At 43.8% G+C, this 16,588-nt stretch overlaps 1 protein-coding gene across 6 annotated transcripts in view; it reads right to left on the reverse strand.

Annotated features, from left to right (window-relative positions):
• The window catches only part of LOC137249732 (uncharacterized), a 161,658-nt gene that overhangs the window by 51,533 nt on the left and 93,537 nt on the right, over positions 1–16,588 (reverse strand). The window contains exon 2 of one of the 6 annotated variants that reach the window (XM_067781520.1): positions 13,393–13,708. The exons of the other annotated variants lie outside the window; for them this stretch is intronic. The gene's annotated coding sequence lies outside the window, so the exon portion shown is untranslated. The remainder of the gene's footprint in view (positions 1–13,392; positions 13,709–16,588) is intronic. 6 annotated transcript variants of the gene reach the window in all.

A 16,588-nucleotide genomic window follows, 5' to 3' on the forward strand; every position in this document is an offset into this window, starting at 1 on the left:
AAGTAGAACTCTTGTTGTTCAGATATGAAGAAAAGTGAACAATAGGTCTTAGAGAGCGTTCTTGTTGGAAAACGGATACATGTGTCATTGATCTAAACCTGTAGTTTGTCTAAAAATGCAAGTTGCCTTGGACTTCCGTTAGAGGATATCGATGAAAATTTGTGAGTGATCGCACCTACTTTATGGGGTGAAGCATTACTACAAGAAGGAAGATGGATGCTACTCATGAGGGGAGCTTCGAAACTTCAAACCGTCCATGTTCATCTTTTGATGCTAGCAACATGAACTTCCTGCATCGCTTGAGTCGCAGCATAACGCACAACTCTACTGAGCATGCATACTAGTATCGAGGCTCCAAATCTAGCAAAGCACTTTATTTTTCGGCCATGTCCCTGTTCCTCCTACAGAAGCCTCGAGTTCGTAATGGATTCCTATAATATTCAGCCCCGATAAAACTACATTGGAGCTGAGAAGAGAAACGTTAATGCTCATTAAGAACTTGGGTCAGTTTTAATACGATGAAGTATGCCTGTCGTAAGAGGCGACTAAAATACCAAATAGATTCAAGGGGTTGTGTAGCGCAACCCTCTCAAGGGGTTGCCAGCGCAATATATAGCCTCTCCACCCCAATTGTCAACCTCACCTATCCGTGGCGAATACTGTTTCATTAACAGCAGGGGCTCTGGCGACCCCAAACTCCTCATGGATCTAGGGGGTGGGAGGGCGGTATGGTCTAGAAGGTCGCATGTGGTCATAACAAATCGTTCCCGAGATGTTGTTGTTGTTGTTGTAGCAATGCTCGCCCCACCTAATAGCCGCGACCGATCACAAATTGTCATCAATATCCTCTAACGGGAGTCCAAGGAAACTTGCCGTTTCAACAGGGGTGGACCATAAGGAAAGGGGTGTTAGAGGCGTTGGTTCCACATTACAATTAAAGAGATGGTTGGTGTCATGTGGGGACACATTGCAAGCAGGGCATACATTTTGTATGTCGGGGTTGATTCTGGATAGGTAAGAGTTTAACCTGTTGCAGTATCCAGAACCAAGTTGAGCAAGAGTGACACGCGTTTCCCTGGGGAGTATGCGTTCCTCTTCTGCGAGTTCTGGATATTTTTCTTCAAGTACTGGATTCACCGGGCAATTCCCGACATAAAGGTCCGACGCCTGTCTATGGAGTTCACCAAGGACCTGCTTGTGTTTTTCCGCTTCATACGGCTGGGTTCTCAGGTGCCGTATTTCCTCGAAATGCTTACGGAGATGACTCCTTAGGCCCCTAGGCGGTGCTGGTTCGTCAATCAGATGTCTGTTGCGATGCCCAGGTTTCTGGGTATTCAACAGAAACTGTTTGGTCAGCATCTCATTTCTCTCCCTGATGGGGAGTATTCTCGCCTCATTATGCAGATGGTGTTCTGGGGACATAAGAAGACAGCCGGTGGCGATTCTGAGAGCAGTATTTTGGCAGGCCTGTAGTTTCTTCCAGTGGGTGGTTTTTAGGCTTGGCGACCATATGGGTGACGCGTAGCACGTAATCGGCTGGCTAATTGCTTTGTATGTGGTCAAGAGCGTTTCTTTATCTTTTCCCCAGGTACTGCCAGCAAGGGATTTGAGGATTTTATTACGGCTCTGAATTCTTGGAACAATTGCGGTTGCGTGCGCACCAAAATGTAGATCCTGATCAAACGTCACACCCAAGATTTTGGGGTGTAGGACAGTCGGTAGCGTAGTGCCATCGACGTGGATGTTCAATATGGTCGACATTTGGGGCGTCCATGTTGTAAATAAGGTCGCGGAAGATTTAGTCGGTGACAATGCCAGGTTTCGCGAGGCGAAAAAACTGGAGAGATCAGGGAGATAGCCGTTTATTTTATTGCATAGCTCATCGATCTTTGGGCCTGGGCCCGTGGCCATTATTGTGCAGTCATCGGCGTAGGAAACGATTGTGACTCCTTCCGGTGGTGAAGGTAGCTTAGATATGTAGAAATTAAACAAAAGCGGGGATAGGACACCACCCTGTGGCAGCCCTTGTTTAATTCTCCTTTGTTTCGATGTTTCGTTTCTGAATTGCACCGATGCCTGCCGACCACCAAGATAATTTGCAGTCCACCTTTTAAGACATGGGGGAAGGGTAGACCCTTCCAGGTATTGCAGTAATGAGCCATGGTTGACCGTATCAAAAGCTTTTGATAGGTCTAACGCTACGAGTACTGTTCTATGGTGGGGATATTGATTCAAACCGCAATTTATCTGGGTGCTAATGACATTTAGCGCGGAGGTAGTGCTATGGAGTTTTCTGAAGCCATGCTGATGAGGGGCTAGCTGCAAATGTGCTTGGAAATAAGGGAGCAAAATGGCTTCAAGCGTCTTTGACACTGGCGATAGGAGAGATATCGGACGATATGACTCACCTACGTTAGCTGGTTTCCCAGGCTTTAGTAGCGGGACCACCTTGGCCATTTTCCATTTCTCGGGTATGACAAAGGTGGAAAGAGACAGGTTGAAGACATGCGCTAAATATTTGAAACCCTCTTTCCCTAGGTTTTTAAGCATCGGCATGGCTATGCCGTCTGGGCCCACTGCTTTGGATGGTTTAGCGCGAACAATGGCGTCCTCAACCTCTCTAGCGGTGATGGTAATTGGTGACGCGCTGAGTTTGTGTTTATGTGCGTGTCTATTGGCTCTCCGTCTATCTTTGTCGACCGTAGGATGCATTATATATTGTCGGCAGAAAGCGCTCGCGCATTTTTTCGCATCCGACAGCACCTTATCGCCAAAGGCGATGGAAACTTTGTCTTTGTGCTTAGTCGGATTCGATAGGGACTTTACGGTGGACCAAAGTTTACCTACACCGGTAGAGAGGTTACAACCTCTTAGGTGCTCTTCCCATTTCGCCCGCTTGTGTTCGTCCACAAGCAATCTGATGCGTTGGTTTATATCCCTTATTTGGGGGTCGCCTGGATCAAGCTGTCTTATAAGGTCGCGTTCCCTCGCTAAGCTCGCGGCCTCCGCCGGGAAGTGGGCCGGATTTCGGGAATTCTCCCGGCGGGAATGAAATGTGCCGAGGCGGATTCAATGACCTTACGGAAGGCACGCTCCCCTTGGCGGGCATCAGTCGGGATAGGGAGGGCAGCAAAGCTGCTGTCTGTTGCAGATTTATATTCTTCCCACTTTCCTTTTTTGAAGTTTATGAAAGTGCGTTTTTCGGTGACGATGAAGTCGGCGGTACGCTCGAACGAAATAAGTATGGGCAGGTGGTCGGATGCCAATGTTACCATCGGCTGCCAGTTGACGCAGTTTACGAGTTCTGCGCTCACGATTGAGATATCTGGCGAGCTATGACAGCTTCCTACCATACGTGTGGGGGCGTCTCCGTTTATTGTGCAGAAAGTCGTTTCGTCTATTTGATCCGCCAACATCTCACCCGGTCGTGATGGGCATTGAAATCGCCTAAGATAATGCGATTGTTGCCAGTGAGTAAGGCCTCGATATTAGGGCGGTATCCACTGGGGCAACAGGTGACAGGAGGGATGTAGATGTTGATGATTTCTAGATTTGCATCGCCTGACCGGACAGATAGGCCTTGACGTTCTAAGACATTGTCACTGCGGTCGATGCCAGGATCAAATATATGATATTGCACAGAGTGGTGTATAATAAACGCGAGGCCGCCTCCATTTCCGCTCTCGCGGTCTTTCCTGTGGACATTATAACCAGAGCAGGTCTGCAATGCAGATCTTGCTGTGAGTTTAGTCTCTTGAATCGCAGCAATGCGGATGTTGTGCCGCTTCATGAAATCGACTATCTCCGTAATCTTCCCAGTTAGTCCATTACAGTTGAACTGCAGAATTCTGAAGTGCATGAGGGGTGACGCCGCCACTCTAGGGGTAAGTGAGGGGTGACTACGCCTAGGTTGTGGAAGGCCAGGACGCAATTGCTGTTGTGGCCTTGGGACTGGGCGCCCTTGGGCAAGCATTGGGGTACCCGGATGATTTGGGTTTGCGACCTGGCAACATGGCGCGATGAAACCCGTCGAGGGGTTGCCGTCGCGGAGACCAGAACATCTAGGAAAGTGGCACCACCCAAGGCAGGGCTGCATTGAGCGGATGTCGCAAACCTATATATGCTGTGCTGGCAGACGGTGCAAACGGAGGCAGGGACTAAGAGTCTAATTCCCTGACCTGCACGATTGCTGCCAGAAAAGAGGGGGGGAGAAGAAGACGGGGGCAGGGGCTGATGCTCAGCATTGCTACCAGCTCTACTACGAAGGTAGTAGTTATGAGTGGTATCAGCTGTTTGAGTTGTTGGCGCCGTGGGGCGCGAGCAGCAGAGGGTACTTGTTGTGGCTTGCTGAGCAGCGAAGCTGCTGGAAGGTAGTGGGGATACGCTTAGGCGTAGACTACGGGACGCCCTTGGGCGTGAGCAGCAAGGAGCCACAAAAGATTTATAAAAGTTACGTGGACGTCGGGTTTTGGGATCAAGCCCAGAACAACCTGTCCGATGCAACCATCCCTTGCACGAGACACACTGAACAGAGTATGACCGTCCTAAAAAGATTCTTTTCTGGCAAATGCAGCAAAACCATTTCTCAGGACCGGGGTCAGGAGACGGACCCGGATTGGGGTCGATACCTTCCCGGAGTAAGAGAATATGTAGCAGTCCTGCTGCAAGGAGCTGCTGGGAGGATGACAATTTGTGGGAGGGACGAAACAAATTAAATGGGGTCACACTGAAATGACAGTCCTTGGTCGGGAAAAATCCCGAGTCGCTCCGGTACATAGAACCGACTGCCTTGGGAAGCGTCGTTCCCGAGATCGTCGGGCTTGGTACCGGAACGTACAGGATCTGCATCCGACGAAGGACCATCAAGGCCATCGGGGAGTGTGCTTATCGCTACAACAACAACAATAACAACAACGCTGGAATCTTTGGAGAGGAGGCCTCCGTTTCTGGTGCCCTAAATAGTTTCGGGCAACAATTCCACAGCTGGGATTGTTATTCTCTAGAATCTCTGCGTATATCCTGCACTTCAATTTTGCATCCGTACATTGATGTTGTGTAAGCTTAGGACTGCGTCACAGGACGCGATGACAGGGAAAAATTCATGGATACTGACAAATCTCACGTCGAACTGTTGCTCCTATCTTTGGCGAGCATCCGTTTGCATAATTTCCGATAAGAATGCGTCCCAAAATGGGCTTTGGCGGTGGGAGTTTAGAGACAATAAAAATAAATACAAGTCGCGATATATCTCCAAAGAGACTTGAGCCGAGCTTCTCTTCCAATTCGCTTCGTGTTAATTTTTCCTACAAATTGCCGACTCAGATGAATTTTCGCTGAGTAGTTTTTAATGGCAGAATTACATTTTTCACGGCCTAGAACGCAGGACCTGAGGCATGGTAGGCGAGCACGCTACCACCATACCACGGCGGTCGACTGGAGATATTATCTGTAATTTCGACCATGGGCTTTCAACGATTCGATGGTAGTAGTCCATATCGGTCCCGTGTGGTCGGATCCTCTACCCACACACCAAAGTGAAGTTTATGCTTAAGACTTTTGGCCTTTCTGGCTCCGCTTGGTGTCGGTTTTTTCTCTCAGGGTTCAGCCACGCTGCCGCATGCAGAACAAAAGGGGTTTCAATTGCTGAGGGCCTTATCGCCACTTTCCAACCGGTTCCAGAATGCGTAGACTGGTTTTGTACTGATTGAACATACAGTCCATAGGTGGCACTTAAGTAATAAAACTTTGTTGAGAATGCTTCATTAGCGATTGAAGGCAAGAGTTCAAAATGCCGAAGAGCTGGATAAGAAAAGTGAAAAGATTGTGGATTTATTAAAATGTGTTTGCAATATTTATTTTTAGAGTTATTGTGTAGCAGACGGCTAGAAATGCTTGAACTGCATGATATGAGTGGAAACTTACTGACTCTTGTGCGCTATCTAGCACATCCACGAGTATAATTCAATTTGCTGACATACAGATATACACATTTACAAATATTTATTGTTTCCGTCTATTAGGGTGGTCAAAAAAAAAAAAACGTTCAGATCGTGCATTCAGAATTCAGAGCGCCAACTTCTTAGTGCGAATTGTAAGGAGGTAAGATCAGGCCAACTTAGGAATTCAAGGCGTGGCGAATCCTGTCCAAAACCTTCGGTGAGTGTCCTTTTCGTTACAACATGAGACAACTTACTTAACTGCATCATTAAGAGATAGTTTTGTCGTAGATAGAGAAACAAATGGAGTATATTTATAACCAAGTAACTTCAACCTATCCATTCCTTATCTTCCTATTTACCGTTATGAATTTGAGCCAGCCAAGAACACGATTGCCAATTAAAAGTGTCTGGTACATACATTCCAGGAGTCTAAGCTCAAAATATACCAATTTCATAAACCAAAGTAGTTCACATAAGTAAGTTCAATTCATTGCAAGCCTTAGAAATGGGATCTACAATCCATATAACAATTTTTTTTCTCATTGCGTATGCGAAAGGGCATTCACATGGGAGCACCATGGGAATTTAAATCTTCCTCTATATGTGTGGGTATACCAACTCAGTGAATTTCTCCTCCATTCTCTGCTTCCAAATACGGTGGAGTATTTTCTGAGCCTGAGCGTCTTCTTCCATCCTCAAAACCACACAGCTTAAGTGGAAAGTAGTACTTCTTGGAAAGTAGTTACTCTTGCTTGTAACGTGTCCACACATGACACCAACCGTCTCTTTAACTGTATTGTGGTACCAACGCCACTAACACCCCTCTTATTATGGTCCACCCCTGTTAAAACAGTAAGTTTCCTTGGACTCCCGTTAGAGGATATTGATGACAATTTGTGATCGGTCGCACCTATTGGATGGGGCGAAGCACTGCTACAACAACAACATTCAGGTTAAAAAAAAAACGAAGTCCTTCACAGTTTCGGATTTATTTACAAACATAGCGAGGAAACGTGAATGCGCCGAGTCTTTCTTTGATGACAGCAAGTTCTACATTCTGTCCGTTCGCCGCAAGACTCACTTTTGTTGCCTCCCCATCTAACCCATAGAAAGCAGAACTTACCTACTGCCTAGCGATGAGTTCACAATAAAAGGGACGTAAAAGGCTTAGACATTTTACCAGCCTACTTCGTGAGGTTTAGATGTCAAAACTGCTCTTTTCTCTTTAAAGAGAAACCCATCATTATTATTATTATTATTATTAGGCCTGGAAGCACTGCAACCTGTGTGCAGATCCATTGTGCATGACCTTTCAGCCTAATTTTGTATGTGGAGGCTTTAGATATATCTAAGAACCTCTTCAGGCTTTTTACTCCATATCACATAGGAATTAAAAGTCACACCACCTAGATGGGAGAATCTTTGCCTTGCCAGAGCGACGCATTCGCAAAGAATGTGAACCGGCGTTTCATCCTCCAGCTCACAGAAACGACAAATTTGACGGATATATTTAACTTACTTAGGTGATATCGTAGATCACAGTGTCCCGTATAGTACCCAGTGGAAGTTCTTAGGTCCTCCCTCCTTAGATTAATGAGTTTGGTTGATACTTTCGTTGCCGGAAGTATAAACAGTTTGGCCTGTCTTTGCCCTGGGCAGTCAATCCAGTGACGTCTGAATTGTTTAGCTTTCCAGTTACTTATGGTTTCCCTGGTGTGTGCTTGTTTCACTGGTGTGTGCTTTTGTGAGTCCACAGAAGGACTTTGGACCATAGAATGCTGCTATAGCACACTGCTTTGCTATGTAATCTGCATGTTTATTACCTTCATGTCCCTGATGTCCGGCAACCCATCCTAACAAAACCTTGTTTTTGGCTCCCAGGTCATTAAGGATTTCAGTGCAGTTATCCACTAGCTTGCTCTCCATTCGATTGTAAAGCAAATAGAGGGGTCCCTAGAACACAAAGAGTATGCTCTGGGTGCCTTTCTAGACATCGAGGGAGCTTTTAACAATGTCTTACCGGGGTCAATCGAAAGAGCTCTGGTGGGTTTAGGAGTCGAGGCGGCTCTGGTTGAATTTATTAGCAAACTTCTATGCGGCAGAATTGTCGCAGCGGAGTGGGGAGGGGCCATAATTAAGAGGAAGGTGTGCAGGGGCACGCCACAGGGGGTTGTCCTATCTCCTCTCCTCTGGGTTGTGGTGGTCAACGAGCTTCTTGTGGAGCTGGAAGCCAATGGTTGTCGGGTGGTTGCCTATGCAGATGACCTCGCTATCCTAGTCAGAGGCAAATTTCTGGGCGCCCTGCGCGATGTTCTTCAGGGCTACCTGGATACTGTGGCTGGGTGGGCTGAATCATGTGGATTGGCGGTCAACCCGGGAAAAACGGAATTGGTCCTTTTCACAAGAAGATATAAGGTGCCCGATTTCAGAACTCCCTCGATTGGAGGGGTACCGTTGGTACTTTCTGATAGGGTTAAATATTTGGGGATTGTTTTGGACAAGAAACTGTCCTGGAGACCCAATGTGGAAGATCGGGCCAGGAAGGCCGCCATTGCCTTGTACTGCTGCAGAGGAGCTATCGGAAAGAGATGGGGATTCTCGCCAAGAATAGTACACTGGCTTTATGAGATGGTGGTCAAACCGATTCTGCTATATGGGGTGCAGGTCTGGTGGAAAGCACTGGACACGGCGAGCACCTCCAAAATGTTAGTGTCAGTCCAACGGACGGCGCTGATCGGTATCAGTGGCGCTCTCAGAACAACGCCTACCTTGGCACTGAACGTCATGCTGAACATATACCCAGTAGATATTGCGGGAAAGGCGGCCGCGGCAAGGTCGTTGGTCAGGCTTCGTGATATGGGATATAGACTTTCTGACCGCGGACACTCTAGCCTTCTTACCAGTTTCGACTTCATCCCGGACAGAACGGACTACTGTATGCCGATAACAGCTCCCTATACAACCTTCACCCCAGTTATTCCAGAGAGAGAGGATTGGGGAAGAGGAATTATCTGGGGCATGGGACCGGTTAACTTGTTCACGGATGGGTCAAAGCTGGATGGAAAGGTTGGTGGGGGGGTCTTTTGTCAAGAGCTAAATTTAAGCCGCAAGTTTAAGTTGGCTGATCACTGCAGTGTATTCCAAGCGGAAATTGCTGCGATTAAGGATGCGGTGGATGGAATGATATCCAGTGCTACCACGGTTAGGGAATTTAACATCTACTCTGATAGCCAATCGGCTATCAAGGCCTTGAGCTCAACTACAGTGCGATCGAGGGTGGTCTGGGAGTGCCTGACCTCGCTTGCGATTGCATCGAATTATTTTACAATTAAGATTATCTGGGTCCCGGGCCATAGTGATATCCCGGGTAACTGTCAAGCGGATCTCTTAGCCCGCATCGGTACAACTGAACCGGATGAAGATGGCTGTAGGGACTTCGGGATCCCGCTGGCCACCTGTGGATTGCTCCTCCATAGCTGGGCCTCGAATCAGCTCAGCAAACGTTGGGCGGATACCACGTCTTGCAGGGTAGCAAGATCTTTCTGGCCGAAAGTGGATGGCAGGAGGTCTGCTGAAATAATTGGGTTCACTAAGGCTCACCTATCAATGGTCATTGGGGTTTTGACAGGGCACTGTCCCATGGGTATCCATGCGGTACGTCTCAATATACTGGAAACTCCATCCTGCTGCAGCTGTATGGAGGATGATGAGGTGGAATCACCAAATCACTTTATGCTTGATTGTCCAGCTTTTGCCAGAATTAGGCGAAAGTACTTCGGTCGCGACTCACTTGGATCTCCCGAGGATATATCCAAAGTTGAGATCGGTATCATTCGGAGCTTTATCGTTGCTACCCAACGATTCTCTAAGTAGCTGGATCTAGGTCACCGTTATTTTTGGTGTATGTGGTATCACAACGGACCTTCGTGTTGTCCAAGTGAGCTATCCTTATCAGGGCAGCTACCACCTAACCTATCCTATCCTATCCACTAGCTTAGATGTTACTGTGTAGGATTGCAAAGGCAAGCAAGGCCGGCGGCTGTAGATGCTCTTCGAGGTTGAGCCTCTCCGCAGACATTCTTTACCGCAGACTTCTATTGCATGGATTTATGCCTGAAATATGATGGGGTGGCATCCATTCGTATCAATTTGTTGAAGTTCGGCCCACAGATGCCAGCTCCCGTTCTTCCATTATCGAATTTCGATCCATCCGTGAACCAGACCTCTGAGTCAGGGTCATTATAGGGATTTCCTGTTTCCCATTGGGTCCTGTCCACAATGGACACTTCAAAGTTCCGTGAGATTCCGAGCTTAGGGGACGTAGTTGTCACGCAGTTGTAATGTGGGATTTCCTATGAATCTTCTTATATGCCCTATCATGTTTCCTGGCCATCATAGAAACATTATACACATTCTCGCCGACCGACTTACTTTTGAATAGCTCTGAAAATGTGTGAGAGGTCATGGCATTAAGTTGTCAGTACTGGGAAATATCGAGATGAGTAGAAAAATCAAAAATACGTTTGCCTGGTTTGAGCTAGTCGGACTGATACCTAGCTAAAAGATTCAAATCTCCGGCATAGCAAAACATCGACCTGTTGTTGTTATTGTTGTTCTAGCAGTGCAGGCAACTCTCGATTGGAGAGTAGTATCGGGAAGTCTTATCGATGTTGAAAGTCATTTGCCGGATATAAAACCGGTAGGCATGTACCTCTTGGAATAAGAAAAGTTCTCCAGAATATTTACTGTCCATCCAAAGATGTCGAATGGATGAAAAGTCTGCTGAACAGAAAACATTCTAACGACACCCGAGTTAGGTAGCAGAAGAAGGGGGAACTTTGTGTGCATTGGGAGAGATAGGCGTAGGAAGCCGTGATGTTTTTGGTGCTCCAATTTCTTCAGTTATTACGAAGCAGCTTTGAGTGACGAAGCTTTTACTCACCGACAAAACTCACCTAGACTGTGATTAATGATGATAACAGTTTAAGATGCAATGAACTTCGGAGCAACTACTTTAAGGTGCTGTGCCGGTTATTTGGGAAGAATCTGTTATGTCACGTTGATTCTTTTGGGTCATGACACATCAAATATGTAGGTGCTTATAGTATATTGCAGAAGAGCCAGCTTCCAGTTTTGGTAACCAAAGGTACCTAAATTTTAGCTTTGAGTTTGATTTCACTCTGAAACAAAGTAACCGTCAAAATCACGATTTCAATAGACGATGAGGCGAAGTGGTCGTCCACTATAGCGTTCATCGCTGAAAGGGTGAAATCGACCCACACATATGGTTTCAACTAGAATACTCTTGGTAACCCAAACCGACAACTTTTACTATGCGAAGTCCTCCCAATCTTGAATATCCATCCATTTTCCTGGCGCTCTGCCAGGGATTATTATTTTGGGATCACTCTAATGTAAGTAAATGCATTACCTACATTTATCATTCAAATATCAAATAACAGTGGTAAGTTTACCAGTGTTTTAAGGCAGTAAAGTCAACCGGTAGCAAAATGAAGCACACTAAGGGCAATAATTCTTCCGCACGTGCCTTTTTTAATTTCGCGTTGTTTGCCAAGCTTGAGAATTAAATGACACTTAGTTATCCGAAAACCCAACCCTTCTAACAGATATTAACGACAGTTCACCGTTTGGTTAGTAAATGTGGCGAATTTTTTCATAGGTCCAATAAGCCATTTCCAGTTTAAGACCGAGCTTCCACAAACAAATTGAAATACACACATATTGCTTGTTATGGCCACTGGCGTAAGACGACAGATTAGGTTGACCCGGCCGCTCAATAAAGACCTTACATAGACTGAACGTGTCCATAGTGTTACCAGAATTTGTTTGTCTACCAAACGGAAAAGCCCCCATTAAGCACCAGGACTTATGTTATAAAATAACTCCGTCCTCTTGGCGAATACTAAAAGTTTTCTAGGACTTAGCTTAATAGATGCCTCGAGATCTAGCAACTATGCCCCTCCTAGGAGCTAGAGTCTTGACCTGACGAATACAGAACGTGCTCCACCGTTTCTTTCTACAGGTAGCACTTCCTACATCTGCTGTTACTGACAAGTCCTAACATATAAGCATGTTGCGCCAGAAGGCAGAGTCCAGTTAGTATGCCCATCGTAAGCCTTAAGTCTTGTTTCTTTAGACATATAAGCAACTTTGTGAGTCTAACGTCGTAGAATTTGCACATGATCTTAGAAATGTTGCAGCCCATGCTTCGGTCCCCGTCTTTCCTGATTGATGGATCATAACTTCTGTCTCCTTTTGATTTCTCCCACACGGATTCAGACGTCTACAGTCGATTCATCGAGTGTTGCACCCTCCTTTGTCAACTAATCGGTCTTTGCGTTATATTTTATATTTTATCCCTCTATGACCGGGAACCCAGTATAGTTCGGTCCGAGCGAAGTATTTTCAATGCTTCTCTGCATTTCAGGACATTTCTTGGTTAAGTACTGTAGATTACTATCAATATATACATTGTAACGAATTTTGGGAAATTTCGCTTATTTGAAACCTTCTGCTAACGTTGGAATCGCTAAACTGTTGAATAAATCACTCCAATGTTCAGTACTGCAAACTAGTCTTTATTTAGATTACTTTGGGAGCACTTCGCAATTATACTTCACTTCACAACTAATAGCGTGTTTAAATCAAACTGACTCGTCATTCCTCAGCTTGCGCTGCTTTTATACTCTCTATTTCCTTGTCCGTATACTTCTTCTAAGATCTAGTTGTTTCGAGAACAGTTGCATGTCATGCTTGGTTAGTTACCTGCTATAATCATGTATATCTGTAGTCCACGCCTCTCCCATAGCCATATGCGTGTGTATGTGTGAGTAACTACTTCGGCTGATGACTGCATCTGTGTGTATGAGGTATCTCTTCGTTGCCTTGTACATAAGTGTGTCTGCTTTATTGTTGTTGTGCATTTATTTAGTAGCAGCTTAGTGATGCTAATATTCGTCACAATATATTAATGCGACTGCAGCTTAAGCACGCTTCCTCCAGAATTTCCAATTAATTCCTCACGGCCACAATTTTCGTCTGAACGACACTGCAGTGATCTCGCAGCCTATAAAATCTACTCATTTCTCAATCATAAACAGCATAACCGACCGCTTCCATTAGTTTGGAGCCATCGGTATACACGTGTATAGTATGTTCTGCATTCCGCATCCTTGTGTTAACTCTCTGACTCTAGCCCCAAGATCTCTTTCGAAGCTCCGGCGCACGACCTTGTCCGTTTGCCGTATACTTACTGACGCTATACTACTGTGGCCATGCGGCCTAAACTAAAGCTGTCCCGAGGCTTTGAACCTTGTTGCATTTGCTAACGCTTTATTTTTGACCATTAGATCTGCAGGTGGGATTTGCAGAATGGCATGCAATGCTGCTGTCGACAAAGCTTTTTACACAAGTTTCTGATATTATTACTCACCTAAGAAGTTGAACCTTGATTTTCCGATATGGGTATATGGGAAAGAATGACAGACAAAAATTTAAGTTTCCACAAACAAGAGAACGGTATCTCATGGCAATGAACTCGCTGAAAGCTTTCGACAAATTTAGCTTCCTCCGATTTCTTCTGAACTTCAAATAGTCGTAGCTTTCCCTGAGACTGCAGGGATGATCGCAAACACAGGGTGTTGCAGAAACACGGTCCTTCACAAAATACTTCGACTTGCATTTAAGGCAGAGCAGCAATCCTATTCTAATAATAATGTGTAAGGTTAAACTGACCGGTCCGTGAGTACCTGAAATAGAGACGAGTCCATAGTTTTTACTAATGTATTTAACTTAATAGCTCTTTGCAGAGCGAGGAAAAACACTTCCGCACACGGCGACAGTTCCAGATGCTCTATACATACTTATTCGAAACATTGGAAACCAGACTAAATAGCGAAATTTACTTCAGCCTAGTAATTCCACGGCGAATAACAATAATGGCTACTTTAGACATATGAATTTCTCTTTTGTCGAAGAAACATCACGCTCTGCAGATCTCTCATGATACCTGCCATAATGTGTGGCTACGATTTATGGACGTTGTGGGAGGAAATAAGATGACACCTGAAATTATTCGAGACATAAGAAGATGAGAAAGTTGGAGGCCCTTTAGCAGATGAATTTAGTAGGCGGACGGCTAGTTGAAATCCTTTGGTATTCATAATTGGTGTCAGCTATAGTTGAGAAGGGTTAACAGTTTGTTGTGCGACGGCTAAACAAAAATTTTACCGCTACTTACCTTTGGGAATTTATCCAATTTTTCATAAGATAGCCCATGTAGAATTTTGGCATTTGAGGAGTTTACGGAGTTACACCAGCGGCATTCAGATAAATGTATTGAGATAAAAATAAAAAAGTATTGCTAAAAACTTTCAGGTGAGTCGGCACTCTCGTCCGATCAGATTACTTCCTAGTGGTCCTCAACGGACCACTTGCTTGCTCTGATGAGCTTGAACTAGCATTGAAATATCCACCCTTCAAACCTCTGCCAGATTGTCGAAAAACCGTGCGCCCATAAACCTGAGTCGTCATATATGCAGCCCTGGACAACCGCCACCGTCGGAGCATTGACGTAGCTTGAGAAGGAAGCTAGTTCATTTCTTATGCAAACATGGCCATAGGGACCTTTAGACCTTGCATTCATACCGGTTGGTACACAGCGAGTCCGTTGCCCTATTCTCTTGTTCCTCGATTTTCCTCAGGAAAACCCCCGTGGTGGTCGTACAGAGCTGTCCGCTTCGCTTATTTCCATTTCGGAGCCATTACTGGCTATCTCATCTGCAAATCCATTTTCTTCAATATCGTTGTGCCTCGGAACTAAGTAAAGGGACAATTTAAGGTGCCTCATGAACGTTAGCGAGGCTCGACACCTCCACATGATATCCGACTTTATCAAGTTAGATTCTAGACTTAAAGGTTGTCTGGCTGTCGACGAAGAACGTTACATTGATGTCTGGGATCGTACTTTCCCGAAGAAGTCTAGTTGCCCTCTCTATATGGCATAGACCTCCGCCTGGACGACACTGCCGCGTCATGACCGGTGTCGGACGGTAGGTCAGTTGTGATTCTGTTTAATTGTCCCATTGTCATGGCATCTAATATCGTGGTATGTCGTATTCGATTGATTTCCACATGTTGGATTCTCTTAGTCGTAGAGCCGCTTTCGCGGCCAATCTCTGCACGAACACTCGAAGAGGCATAAAATGAAAAATTAGTTAAACTTTTTGAGGTACGCTGCTCATTGCGCCTAACATACTTATTCATGCTAGCCTTTACACTTTCCCAACCCTAAGTTGATTGCTCTTTTTGTCTAGCGCCTTCCCACCAGAGAAGATCTCCATACGTTAGTATCCGCCAAAAGGCGGTGCTGTGCCAGCCATGGATGATATCCGGTGACAGTCCCTAGTTCCTCTCGAAAGCTATTTTGCAGGTATAGTATGATGGCAGACCCTGCTTCAATTTCAGCTTTAGATTCTTTCATATTTCGCTTCAGACGAGAGTTAAAGGAGGGGATAATTGTATTTCTTGTGGACAGGACCAATTTCCGTTTTTATTCCGTTTGGCCTACTCAGTAGTTATACGAAAATTAAAATTTGTGGTAAAGAATAATTGGCACCGTTAAAAAAAATTTTGAGAAAGGAATAACTCACATTGTGAAAATAAGAAAAATAAAACAACAAACTCGTGATGTGTCGGTTTTCATCTCTTTTATTAGGTTATTTGGAATTCAGTACATTTATTTTTTCGGTTATAATATTTAATGACAAAAAATACGCTTACAAACATTAACTTTTATAATTTTTATTTGCTTATAATAATAAATACGTAATTTTATTTTATTTATTTTTTTAATATTTTAGAGTGTGCGCATGTGTATGTTTTTTGCTGACTACCACTAAATGGTAGTAGAGCCACCATTGATGTTTGGCGAAGAATAAAAAAATTTTTGTAATTTAAGAAGAAATTCTCACTAAAAATTTGCTTAGGCGAAAAAAAAATTTAGCTTTTAGAATGTGCACAAAATAAATATTAAGTTTGAAATTGTGCAAAAAAGATTAAGAAAAATTACTAAAAAAAAATATTTAAAAATATTACTAAAAACAATTCTTTGAAAAAATTATTAAAGAAAATAATAAAAAAAAATATTTTAATACAATTATTAATTTTTTTTTATTACTAAATAAAATTCTTTAAAAAAATTACTAAATATATTTCTTTAAAAAAAAATATTTAAGAAAATTTTAATTAATATTAAAAAGGAATACTAAAAAATATTAGTAAAAAAATTAAAAAAAAAATATTAATTAAAAAATTACTAAAAAAATATTTAAAAATATTCGAATTTACTAAATAAAAATCAATTTAAATGTTCTTATTAAAAGCTAATTGAAATCTATTAAAAAAAAAATTACCACCTGAAATTTTATTTAAAAAAAATGTATATGTACATATGTATTGTATTGCTTTATAATATCAGCGTAAAATAATTTGAATTAAAAAGAACATTTTTTTATTTTTTTCTTTTTAATTTTAATATAAAGAATGTAGAAACTGTTATAGCCGCCTTTAAAGTTTTAAAGGAAGTTTATAAAAAAAAATGCACATCTATTATAAAAAATTGTTTATAA

This window comes from Eurosta solidaginis, chromosome 4, assembly GCF_040869045.1.
Source record: "Eurosta solidaginis isolate ZX-2024a chromosome 4, ASM4086904v1, whole genome shotgun sequence".
Taxonomy (NCBI): domain Eukaryota; kingdom Metazoa; phylum Arthropoda; class Insecta; order Diptera; family Tephritidae; genus Eurosta; species Eurosta solidaginis.